The following is a 12,733-nucleotide window of genomic DNA, read 5'->3' on the forward strand; positions in this document are numbered from 1 at the left end:
CTCGCCAAAACAGAACTTCTCATCATCCCGGCTAAACCCTCCATCTCCCACGATCTGTCAATCACCCTGGGATCTGCGACAGTGACCCCCTCATCCTCTGCCAGGAACCTTGGGGTTACCATGGATGACGAGCTCTCCCTCACGGCCCACATCGCCGCAGTCTCCCGGTCTTGTAGATTCACCCTCTACAACATCCGGAAGATCAGGAGATACCTGTCTGAGCACTCCACCCAGCTGCTAGTCCAAGCACTGGTCCTCTCCAAGTTGGACTACTGCAACTCGCTGCTCGCTGGTCTCCCAGCATGTGCAACCCGCCCTCTTCAGAGGATTCAGAACGCAGCGGCCCGCCTGGTCTACAATCTACCCAGACGCTCCCATGTTACCCCGCTCCTCATCTCTCTCCACTGGCTACCCATCAACGCCCGTATCAGATTCAAGACCCTGGTACTGACCTTCCGAGCAGTGAACGGGACTGCACCCGTCTACATCAAGTCTCTCCTGCAGCCTTACACCCCCACCCGTCACCTACGGTCTTCTTCAGACAACCGCCTGGTGGTCCCACCGCTCAAGACTGCCCGGTCCCAACACAAGCTCTTCTCCTGCCTGGCCCCCCAATGGTGGAACCAGCTCCCCACCTCCATCAGGGACACTGACTGTCTCCCCACCTTCAAGAAAAGGCTCAAGACGCACTTGTTCCGGGAGTACAACGGCACTTAAGAATGCTTGGCTGGACTTGTTAGTTAGTTTCCTCCAGGATCACAATGACTCTTACTGAGTGACTTGTTGCTCTTTTAGGTTAGATATAACGAAGTTAAGTCTTGTACTCACTGTGAAATATTTTACCGTTGATTGTTCTTCTACAGGTACAGTCCTGCACTTTTGTGGTTCATGTTGTTTAATTTGTAACTTGTATAACTGCATGCTCTTATGGGTCTTCCCTTTGGCACTTGTTTAGCTTTTCACAATGTATGCTTCATGTTTTGGCTACTTGCAATGTTTGGGACTATCTCGTTGTTATGATCAGTGACCTATGCTCTTTTTTAAGCTCTCTCTTGGAAGTCGCTTTGGATAAAAGCGTCTGCTAAATGAATAAATGTAAATGTAAAAGAAATTCCTACATTAAAATAATGTATCATGAGTTTGTATGATTTGGTAATGTATTATCACACTAGCATTTAATTATCACGTCAAACAATTACACTGCACTAAACTGTAAGTGTAAATGTAAAGTGAAAATAACAAAACCAGTTAGTATGATGACTTGAGCGAATATCATTCACGTCTTGCTAAAACAGCGGCCACGCGAAAGGGAATAAGGAAACTGTTTCCTCTACCAAAAAATACAATGCGGGTCACATGAAAAAAGGATTTAAAGACTCGTAGAAAGACCGAGTCGGGAAATGAACGAATCGTTTGTTTCCTCTAGCTACAGCGCCTATACAGGTCACGTGAAAAATTATCCAAAGACTCGGAGAAAGACAGAGTCGGGAAATGAACGAATCGTTTGTTTCCTCTAGCTACAGAGCCTATGCATGTCACGTGAAAAATGATCCAAAGACTCGTAGAAAGACCGAGTCTGGAAATGAACGAATCGTAACTGTAATGAGAAAGGTTCATTCGAAACACACTTCATCAAGAATTCATCAAGATTCTTCAAGAACGCCCCCCCCCCCCCCCCCCCCCACTCCTCTGTGTCACCTGCTAGAGCCATCAGCCTGCTCAAGTCATCTGACCAGAAAAACTGTTCTCCTGGCCAGAAAAACTCACTGTGATTAATAGATTATTTGGGGTATGATTTAGCAATTTGATTGTTTGTTGACCAGATTGGAAAAGTTTAGCCTATCATATTATATTGGAGAATATTGTCTAGATATTGTTATATGCTTAACTGCCTTTTAACCATAATTATAAAAACCTTCTCTTCGTATTTTCCACCACCAAAAAATGGTGCAAGTCCAAAGTAATCGCTTGCTGAAGATGCTAACTAGCTGCTGTTTTGATCATGGAATCCAAACAATCCTCTAGGGTTGCAACAACAAATCGATTAAAATTGATTATTAAAAGCGTTGGCAACAAATTTCATTTTCGATTCGTTGTGTCGCGCGATTATTACGCCACTCAATATGTTGCGGAGATGTTCGAGTATAAAAAAAAGCTTAGTTGAGCGCGGAGCAGAGCGTAGGTAGAGGAAAGGCCATTGTAGAGACGTTGTTGACTAACATTGTTCTGAAACATATGGCGGAGGCAGAGAAATCAGTACGAACCAAGTCATCCAAGGTGTGGGAGAATTTCAACTAAATACATCAAAACAGTGTGTTAATTGACAGGTGAAGTTACATTCGGAAGAAGCTACTTTGCAGCATCGCGTTAGGTACCGGGTGAAAACAACCCATACCATTTTGAAAAATGTAGACTTTTATAATATTTTGGGGAATATTAAACCTCAAACATACACCAGAGTATCTTAACAATATCTTGTATACTTCCACAGCCTTTACTTTTTAAATTAAGTTTCAAATAAAATGATAGAAAATCACAAATCTTTGAAAATAGCTTTATCCTCGCAAATCGTAACTTTTTTCAAAATTGTGTCCCAATTTTTTTTTTGCACTGTGAATTTGCACTGTCAGTTCTGTTTTTGAATAAAGGGTTGGAAATTAATGCTTTTTGTTTTAGACTTTTTATCCGATACATCGATTAATCGAAAAAATAATTGACAGATTAAAGCGATTATTAAAATAATTGTTAGTTGCAGCCCTACAATCCTCTGATAAGACGCTGATGAAAATGTTTTGATAATCATAAGCACTCTTTCTTGTAATACTATCACCGCTTCAAGACTCACACTGTAAAGTGTCACAATGACTTATTCATGGAAAAATGCACCGTTAGCCAAAATTTACTTTAAAGGAATGCTTCCGTTCTTTGAAGAAGAAGAAAGGAGCATAATTAGTCTATTTTTGGGGTCAAGCTTCTCCGACAAATCAGATCAGTCGTTTTGGCAGCAGGATTCCATGTTCTTTATCTCTGCTCAATTACAGACTTGTCTGCAACGAAGCCGTCACTGATTAGTCCTGTTGATCTTCCTTTTCACATGTCATGTCCTCTGCAGCGAAGCACAGAATTATATTGCTTGTTCCTTGTCAACACTCCTCAAAACACACACAGAACACTGTTTGACATTTATGTTCTTCAAGTGACCAAAGAGTACCGTGCACAAGCTGTTGGCCTAGCTAGGAACTGATCTTATTAAGCAGTCACCATCCTGGCCATACTTTGTCTCCTTTCTGGTATGCGATGGAGGGGTGACGAACACCATCTCTTGCCATCTCACTTCAAGGCCTAAGCACAATGTTCTTTTCGTTGGAATGGTCAAAATATTGTTTAGCATAAGTATACATATCAAATATCCTGGCAAGATTTTCACATCACCACCAAAAAAGAGGAACCCCAAAATACCCCCCCCCACCCCACACGCACACACACATACACACAGCCCTGTGTGAGTCACTTGCAGGAAATGACTGGAGTGTCTCTCAGGCCAGCAGTCTGAAACAAATGCCCTGAGCAGACAAGCAGAGCCTTTATGTGTGTGCATGTGTGTGTGTGTGTGTGACACTGAGGAGAAGGTACAATTGACTGATCTGTTTATACTGGGTTCAGGATGTCCAGGGAGACAGTGCATCTGGAAAATAGCAGGAAAGAGAGAGAGAGTGCAACTCTACTGTTTATTTTGTTGTCATGAGAGCCAAGGAGAAGGAAGAATCACAGCACAGCTGTAAAAAGTAAACCAGGATCTCTTTATCACATAACATGTTGGTGGCAGGTCAGGCCCACACATTTTCCTTTTTTAGTGAGTAGATGTAATTTACTGCAACGTTTCTACAGAAGAGTGGCTCAATGAATTCAACCAAAACTTGATCAGTGATCATTTCCTACTGATGCTATGATGACATCTAGAAACAAATTTTTTTCTTTGCTGTTTGTTACAGAGAATTTGATGGATGAGTTGTGAATTGATTAAAATCTGGATAATATGGAAAGTGACATTGATTGCTTTCTAAATGGAAAGGTCCTCAATAAAAAATTGCCCCATAAGATTAAAAAAAACAAGATAAGCAGTCATTGGCTGCATTTAAATCCAGCTAGCCTTCTGTTTTATACATGAAAATCAAGAAATGGGTTAAACATACTGGGGAGTAATGAAAAAGTTAATCTCACAAAATATGAGCCATTTCATATAGCAGTGTATGTGACCCTTTGAACTTGTCATCTCTGCTCCATCTGTGGCCCTGGCAGGAGAGGCAGATGTTGAGGAGACAGAAAGCAAATGGCCGCCTGTCTCTCTTAGGGAAAACAACAGTTACTTGTTTTTATTTTCTTTTAGTAAAGAAAAGACATCCTGAGAGCAGAATCTTATTTCATAAATAACTGTGTCTGCGCATGAGTATGTTTCCTGTAATAAAACACAACAGTGAAAGATGGAGGGCATTTTTGTGGCCGACGAGTGTGAAATAGGTGCAGACATTCAAGAGCCATGGAAATTAAATATAGTTATATTAGTTGAGGTTATCAAGCCATTTGTCAGATATATTAATTTGACACAGGACACACAGCAGTACTACAATACTGATCCCAAACAGTGGAACAACTCCAGCAAGCCGTGGGCTTTTAGTGTGTGTGCACTTCAGTAACTGCGAAATACAATGTGACAGAGGTGAAAGCAAAGATTAAATGTGTGTGTGACTGGACCCACGCCTAAAGGCCAATTTGTACTTCTGAGTTTTTACGGACACGCACACAGGGAACGCCCTCTCCGTCAAGAAACTCCCTCTCTGTGTCCTCTCCGAACCCCTCGGAGAGCTCTACGTGCACCTCCTGATTTTCCTGACTATCCGTCCGTCAGTCCGTCATTTTACGGATACCCTTTGGCTGTGATTGTTCCGTATTAAGAACTGCTTGAGTCAGGGGCGGGGCGGGGTTGCCGTGACCAACAAGAGAACAGAATCTTTTGACCGCCAATGTTGTACGTTTTTACTATTCATATTTAAGCTAAACAGTACATGTAAATCACACTCTGAATTAAAATGTAATGAGAAAGGGGCAGTGTAGTTGCTGAAAATGTGCTTATTTTATTGATGAAATGGCTAATTTGTAAATTTGCTCCAACTTTTCGATAACCTAGCTAGCATCGCAGTGCAGCGCCATCTACTGTTCTGGCGGTGAATTGCTTTCAGCACGCAGAGCCGTCGGAGTAGTATAAATTCAACCAATCCGTCCGACTCCGTGCGTGCATCTGTCCGTAACGGAGTCGGAGAAGTTTAAATCGGCCTTAAGAGCTACTATAAATCTTTATACTGTCTATTCCCTGAGGATCACTACTTAGTGTGTGTGTGTGCATGTGTGTATTTCCTTGGGAAAATGTGTCCAACCTTTTGACTGGTACTGTACATGCGTGATGGTGTACATTGCAGCAGTCCCAACACCCTTTGTCCTACACAGTTTTGTCAATCATACATGATCATCATCTCTGATGAGCTGTGTGTGCATGGGCCGTGTACATGGGCAGTGTGCAACGAGCGTGTAGCTGATGGACACACTGTGTGTGTTCCAATGCAACTGTGATTGGCAGTGATTGGTCCAGATACCACTGTCCTGCCTGAAAAGGTCTTGTTATGAATTAATTCATCTGTAGACCCTAAAGGCTGTCTGTTTCCAGCCTGTCACACTGACCTAGTCTGGAGAGCAGAAGGACATCTGTCTTCTAGGTCAGTCATATTCCATTTTCCATTCTTGCACTCTCCATTGCAAAAATGGAAAATGTATTTTCTCAAACCCATCCTCACTCTCTCGCCAAGCCAGACAATATCTGGGCTAGTACAAAGGCTGGCTGAATGAAAAGGCATGGAAAGCCAGGAGGGAATGGAGAGAAGGAGGCTTTATATTTAACAATACATCACCACCATAGACTCCTTTCAAACCTTAAACCTGAACGATGATTTGGATTTTGTCTCTTTTTTTCCTCGTTACCTGCCTTCTATTTGTTGTGTGCGTATCCTGTTTATCTGTGTGCCTTTCTTCCCAGGTCATTTCTCTTGGAAAGTGACAACCAGCAGCTCGAGCCCCTGACCTTTAATCCACTGTCACACATCCCTTCTTGTTGATCTCCCCCATTTGTCTAGGCATGGAGAGGGCTTCGAGCCTCAGTAATTCTCTCTCTCTCACACACACAGACTCACTCACAAAGACTCACTCACTCACACACACAAACACTAAAAGACGTGTATAGTCTCTCTTTTTCTCACGTATAGACCTGTTATATTCAAGTAACTACTTGTTACAGGAACTATTTTATGTGTAGTAATGCGGCACTATGTTTTACTATAGAGCCATTTATTGATACCGTTTTCAGTGATGCTTGTGAGTGATCCTGTCTATAACGAAAGTATCAGTAAAGAGTTCTTAAACTATATTCTCCTGCTTGATTTATTCATTTGTTGAGTGTAGAAACATAACAATTTTCGACGAGTCTGGACTGAATGCATATGCGCAGTGAAAGTAGCACGAAGAAAGAAATTGTCGTCATTTTACCGTCTGTTTTTGCATACCCTGTGGATACTAAGCTGTCAATGGACCAGCTATGCTAGCTATCGTCAACCGCAACCGGAGGAGGGAAACAGAATGCATAGAATGAACGGAACAGTGAGTCACAATGAAAACTACTAAAAATATAAATAAAAGATCGCTGGATGTGTAGGGCAAATGGATAGTTTTGATAGCACTGTGGAAGACTGGACTTCATAAACTGAACGACTTGAACAGTATTGTGTTGCAAACAAAATAGAGAATGACAGAAAAGTTGCCGTGCTGTTGAGCGTCATGGTTGCTAAAACAATGTTTTAGCGCAACTTGTTGGTGCCGGATAAGCCAGCTTCAAAGGGTTTCGAAGACATTGTGAAAACTTTGAGGGAGCACTTAAATCCAAAACCGCTGGTCATTGCAGAAAGGTTTAAATTTCACAATAGTAATCGAAAAAGAGCTGAGTCAATTCCTGAATATATGGCCTGAATTGCGCAGGCTATCAGAACCTTGCAAATTTGGAGATGGACTGTCCAATGCACTGAGGGATAGATTGGTGTGTGGACTGCTACACAGAAGCGGCTCCATACAGAAAGAGACCTCACACTTGCACGTGCATTGGAAATAGCCATTTCTATGGAAACATCTGCAAAAGGTGCACTGGAGTTACAAAAGAAAACGACTATATGCACAGTGAACTAAATTGAAACAAAACAACCAGAAAGAATGCCTGCATGTTACCGCTGTGAAAGACATCGCATGTAGCCTGACGTTGTCATACTCATAATTCTAGTCAGAATATGAGTCTGAGAACTCTCCGTTGGGCTTTGACTACAGGGCGTGTTTCAAACGAGCCTGGAAAACAAATGCCTCTTTGCTCAATTGGATAGATCTACAACCAATCAGAGCAACAGAGTATGTGACGTATGTTAAGCACCGCATAGTTGTTGTCAACAGAACTAAACTACAAGTAGACTTGAAGTATGCTTGAAGAATGAATACAAACGATTTTTGCCGGTGTTGTAAAATTAATTTAAGGGTAAGGGGAGTACTTGTTCACACGGTCAACCTTTTTGAGCGAAACAATAAAGGGCAATGCATATACAAACAAGTTCTCCGTTTAGGATTACAATTCCACAAAAGAAAAGGAGAAACCACAATGGCCACTAGGTTTTCATTGTGTCCCATCTTCTTCGCGACCATCAGGGCCAGCTGATAAATTACACTTTTACAGAATCCCGTAGGAAGGACGGCAAAAACATATTTTCCATCGACAAATGCCTTGATTGCGTCTCTCTGTTTCTCTTTCAAAATTAATGCGCTGTCGATGTCTTCTAAAACAGACTCGATAGCAGAATCATAACATCCCAGATCTCCAGCGGTAGCCATGTTTGTTCAAAACTAATTCGACTTAATGAAACAGATTCTGATGAAACAGATTCTGATGAATATGAGATAGGCTTGGCATGCTTAGACCTTCATACGGTAAAGGACAGTGAACACAAGTGAACAGTCCTGGACAGTGAACACAATCATTTCACGCAAAGACTATCGAGACAAGTTTGCCAAAGTAAAACTGAGACGCACATCAGTGACATTGAAGAAGTACACGGGAGAAAAGGTCGTTCCACTGGGAAAACTAAAGGTGAAAGTAAAATATGAGAACACAAAACGGGTGCTGGACTTGTATGTCGTGCAAAATGACAATGTTCCCTTGTTTGGGAGAGAATGGCTGCGAAACATCCAGATTAACTGGCAGTCAATCAAAATGATGGAAGCGACTGAGAAAAGCGCGCAGCCTACCCCAGAGACAGTGGCGGCTGGGAAGCCCCCGCAGCCCCCGCGAGGCGGGGGGGCCCCCACGTCCCAGGGGCCCCGCCCTGCATAGCAAAAAACAAACAAAGTAGGCCTGTATAAAAATATATATATTTATAAAAATTGAAAAAACTTTGAGGGCGCTCATTGAGAGCCCCAAGTTTCAACTTTCAGGTAAAGGAATACGGTAGTGGAGGCAACGTAACAGATTGTCATGGCAAAAACAGCTTCTGCGTATCTTACGTGCACTATTACGCCTCTTGTCTTGAACGCGCAAATTTCAAAAATGCTTATGATTACGTTTTGCTAGATATCTGTTGAGTTGAGACATCAAATAAGAAAAGAATGAGTAAAAGAAAACATGCAAGCGGTGCTCAAAAGCGCAGCAGTAAACTGTTGTCAGAAAAAGCTCGAGCTAAACACCCGAAAATCACACAATTATTTAGGCCAGCCAAAGAGGAAGCTATTGGAATCTCCACAGACGAAACACTTGAGCAGCAGCAGGTAGCTAGCAGCAGCACCAGCACGTCTTCACCAGTCTTTCCAACGCAACGTCATCACTGGCACTGCCTGAGAACAGCAGTCATAGCCTTTCTTCTAATCTTTCTTCTCCCGAGCACAGAGACGTACATAGTTCATTTAGCACCAGTTCTCTTCCACCCTGTCCAGCCCATACAGAAGATGACAACCAGAGCAGCCGAGATTACCCCCCTATTCCAAGTGATAGCTCCAGCGCCGAGTTCCCTACTGACAGGCTCTTTTCCCTGTAGACATTGATGATGACAGCATCAAGAGATATGTAATAAATAAAGGGTTGTGTCAGCCAAAAGGACCATATCCTAGAGACAGTAAGGGCAGGTGCTTTTCAGGCGAACACTACGTCAAAAAAACTAAACATGGAAACAAGATTCCGCGTAGATGGATATGTTATTCACCAAAGATAGACCGTGTTTACTGCGAGCCTTGTTGGCTTTTCGGCAACAGACAGTGCAGATCACACCAGGTGGCATGGGCTGTGGGAATTAACGACTGGCAGGGTCTCTCAAGGAAAATCAAAGACCATGAATACAGTCGTTCTCATTTGGCTGCATGTGTCGCTTATGATACATGGAAAACGGACCACACCATTGATAAAGAGTTACATTGCGTAACACTGGCATCTTGTAATTTGGCATTCAGGGGGCATCGGGAGAAAATAGGTGAAATAAATAATGGTAATTTCTTGTCTGTTATTGAGCTTCTTGCGCGATATGACCCTGTACTGAAAGATTTACTCGAGAGGAAAAGTACATTGAATTATCTGACCCACACAATTAAAAATGAACTGATTGCACTACTGTCCCAAAAAGTAAAGGAAGAAATTGTCACTGAAATTAAGCAGGCTGAATTCTATTCAGTTATCATGGACACGACTCAAGATATCACAAAGGTTGACCAACTAAGTGAAGTGTTTAGATATGTGACAGTGGAGACTGTTGAAAAGGAACAACCGACTGAGGTTAAAATAAACGAGAGTTTTCTGGGATTTCAAAGCGTGAAAGATCAAAGTGCCTCAGGTATTGAAAAACAAATAACTGGACTGATAGAAAGTCTTGGAATATCAGTGAACAAATGCCGTGGCCAGGGCTACGATGGCGCAAGTACAATGAGTGGCGCTTACTCCGGTGTCCAAAAGCGCATTTCAGACCGAGCGCCAAATGCCGTATATGTCCACTGCGCTGCTCATAACCTAAACTTGGTTTTAAACGATGCTTGTCAAAAGATACCAGAGATAAGGGCCTATTATGACACGGTACAGAGGATCTATGTGTTTTTTAGTGAAAGCATCAACCGGTGGAAGCTATTGGAGAACCATCTTTCCAAACCTACTCTTAAAAGACTGTGCCCTACGCGTTGGGCATCCAGATACGATGCCATTAAATCATTACGCTTCCGATACAAAGAGGTAATGCAGGCGCTGAGTAAAATTATAATGCTGTCTAAGAAACCAGAAGAACGCACTGAGGCATCGGGCATACAAAAGGCAATGGAGACATTTGAATTTGTGCTTATGACAGTAGTACAATTGAAATTACTGGAGACCGTTAATGCTGCTTCGCAAGCTCTCCAGAAGCAAGACATGGACCTGCTTCATGCAGCAAGCCTGTTAAGAAACGCAATGGACACACTGACCTAGCTCAGGGGGGAGTATGAAGACATCAAGGCAACAGCACAAACCCTAGCAGTATCATGGGGCACTAGCACTTCTTTTAATAAAAAGCGTGCACGGCGTACATAAAGGCACTTCGATGAACTCAGTGAAGACCAACGGCTTCAGAATGCAGAGGAATACTTCAAGGTGTCTCTGTTCTATGCAACTGTTGACATAGCAACCACACAACTTGGACGCCGGTTTAGAGGAATGGAAGAAATTGCAAACCGCTTTCAATTTCTGAGCCCTAAAGAACTGTTGTTAGTGAAAGATGATGATCTATACTCATCGGCCAATTTATTGGCAGTGCAATATTCAGATGACCTGTCCTCAGACTTTCCTTTACAGTTACCCTCTTTCCGTAACGTGCTGAGGCCAGCAATTGAGGAGAGTAGCTCAATTAAAGATATCGCTCAGTTGCTTTATGTGAAACATCACTGTCTTCTTTCTAGTTTCCCCGAAGTTGCTACAGCACTTAAGATCTTTTTGACCGTACCTGTGACGGTGGCTTCTGCCGAGAGGTCATTTTCTAAGCTGAAAATAATAAAGAACTATCTAAGAAGCAATATGTCTCAAAAAAAGACTGTCAGGGTTGGCAGTACTCACCATCGAAAACCGACGGGCCCGCATCCTCGATCTAAAAGGTGTGGTTAAACAGTTTGCACAAGAAAATGCACGGCGATCGCTTAACATTTTAAAATAACACTCCCGGAATAATGCTACAGTAGTTTTATTTTTTGTTAGTCTAATTTCAAATATGACCAAACAAATGTAATTACTGGGGCTTTGTTAAGCAAGATGACCCAATTTTGTTATTTATTATTTATTTAATATCATTATTATAATTTGGCACGTTTCGCCCTTAAGCAGACACGTTAAACCTTTACAACGTTCACTGAGTGAAGGACCAATAAGTTGCTAGAATTATTCTTTTTGTCTACAATAAATATACTTGCTTACTTATTGTCAAGAATACATGTTTTCCTTTCCCACCATTGATTGTGTGTTAGGCCTACTTCATGGTGCTAATATCATTGGTGCTGAACTATCAGATGGCAAATATGCAGTTGTGCTGACGCAATTATGCTTTTGTATTTTTTTTATCTCTCACATTGCTGAATATAGGCTATAGTTAAAAGTAGACAGTAATCAGTATATTGCCAGTGGCAGTGGTATAAGATAATAGATGGAGATACATTTTGAGTGGATTTAGGGGAGGGGCCTCGAGCTCCGACTTTGCGGGAGGCCTCTGCAAAGTCCCAGCCACCACTGCCCAGAGAGACTAAAAAACTTGTTTGATTGTTTGCCATCAGTTTTTCAAGATGGTGTTGGAACTCTGGCTCAAATAAAGGCCAAAACAGCCATAGAAGAAAATGCACCGCCAAAATTCCACAAAGCACGCACCTTGCCCTATGCCTTACGCCCAAAGGTCGAGCTAGAGCTCAAGCGCCTCGAAGACCAAGGTATCCTGTCAAAGGTGGAATGGTCAGACTGGGCCACAGCCATAGTCCCTGTGGTGAAGAATAATGGCGCGGTGCGCATTTGTGGTGACTTCAAGGTCAGTGGTCCAGTACTCCACACAGACCAATATCCGCTACCCCGTATAGATGACATTTTCGCCTCACTTTCAGAAGGCCAGCATTTTTCCAAGATTGACCTAGCGCAAGCCTACTTACAAACGGAGCTGGAAGAATCTTCAAAGAAATACCTGACCATTAACACTCATAAAGGACTTTTCTAATACAACAGGCTTGTTTTTGGAGTTGCCTCTGCTCCTGCTATATGGCAAAGAGCCATTGACCAAGTTTTGCAGGGCATTCCTGGCACTCAATGCTATTTAGATGACATCATTTTGACAGGCCGTGATGAAAGTGAGCATTTAGCCAACCTTGAAGCAGTCTTAAAGAGACTTTCAGAGTTTGGACTGAGAGTAAACAAAGACAAATGTGAGTTCTTCAAAGACTCAATAGAATACTGCGGTCACAAGATCGACAAGGAGGGTCTTCATAAGGCACAAAACAAGATGGATGCTGTCCTGAAGGCACCCCGACCTGAAAATGTGAGTTAGTTGCGCTCCTTTTTGGGCCTTGTTAACTACTATGCCAAGCTTTTGCCGAATGTAGCTACAGTGCTACACCCCTTAAACAG

The 12,733-nt window shown here is 42.4% G+C and overlaps 1 protein-coding gene and 1 long non-coding RNA gene across 6 annotated transcripts in view; one reads left to right on the forward strand and one right to left on the reverse strand.

The window, feature by feature from the left end:
* The window catches only part of LOC124465503 (cytohesin-3), a 142,550-nt gene that overhangs the window by 95,700 nt on the left and 34,117 nt on the right, over positions 1-12,733 (reverse strand). The gene's annotated exons all lie outside the window — the stretch shown is intronic.
* Positions 6,424-12,733, forward strand: part of LOC124465504 — a 37,839-nt gene continuing 31,529 nt past the window's right edge. For both annotated transcript variants that reach the window (XR_006955832.1, XR_006955833.1), the window contains exon 1: positions 6,424-6,702. This is a non-coding gene — a long non-coding RNA (uncharacterized LOC124465504). The remainder of the gene's footprint in view (positions 6,703-12,733) is intronic.

The sequence above is a fragment of the Hypomesus transpacificus genome, unplaced genomic scaffold, assembly GCF_021917145.1.
Source record: "Hypomesus transpacificus isolate Combined female unplaced genomic scaffold, fHypTra1 scaffold_52, whole genome shotgun sequence".
Taxonomy (NCBI): domain Eukaryota; kingdom Metazoa; phylum Chordata; class Actinopteri; order Osmeriformes; family Osmeridae; genus Hypomesus; species Hypomesus transpacificus.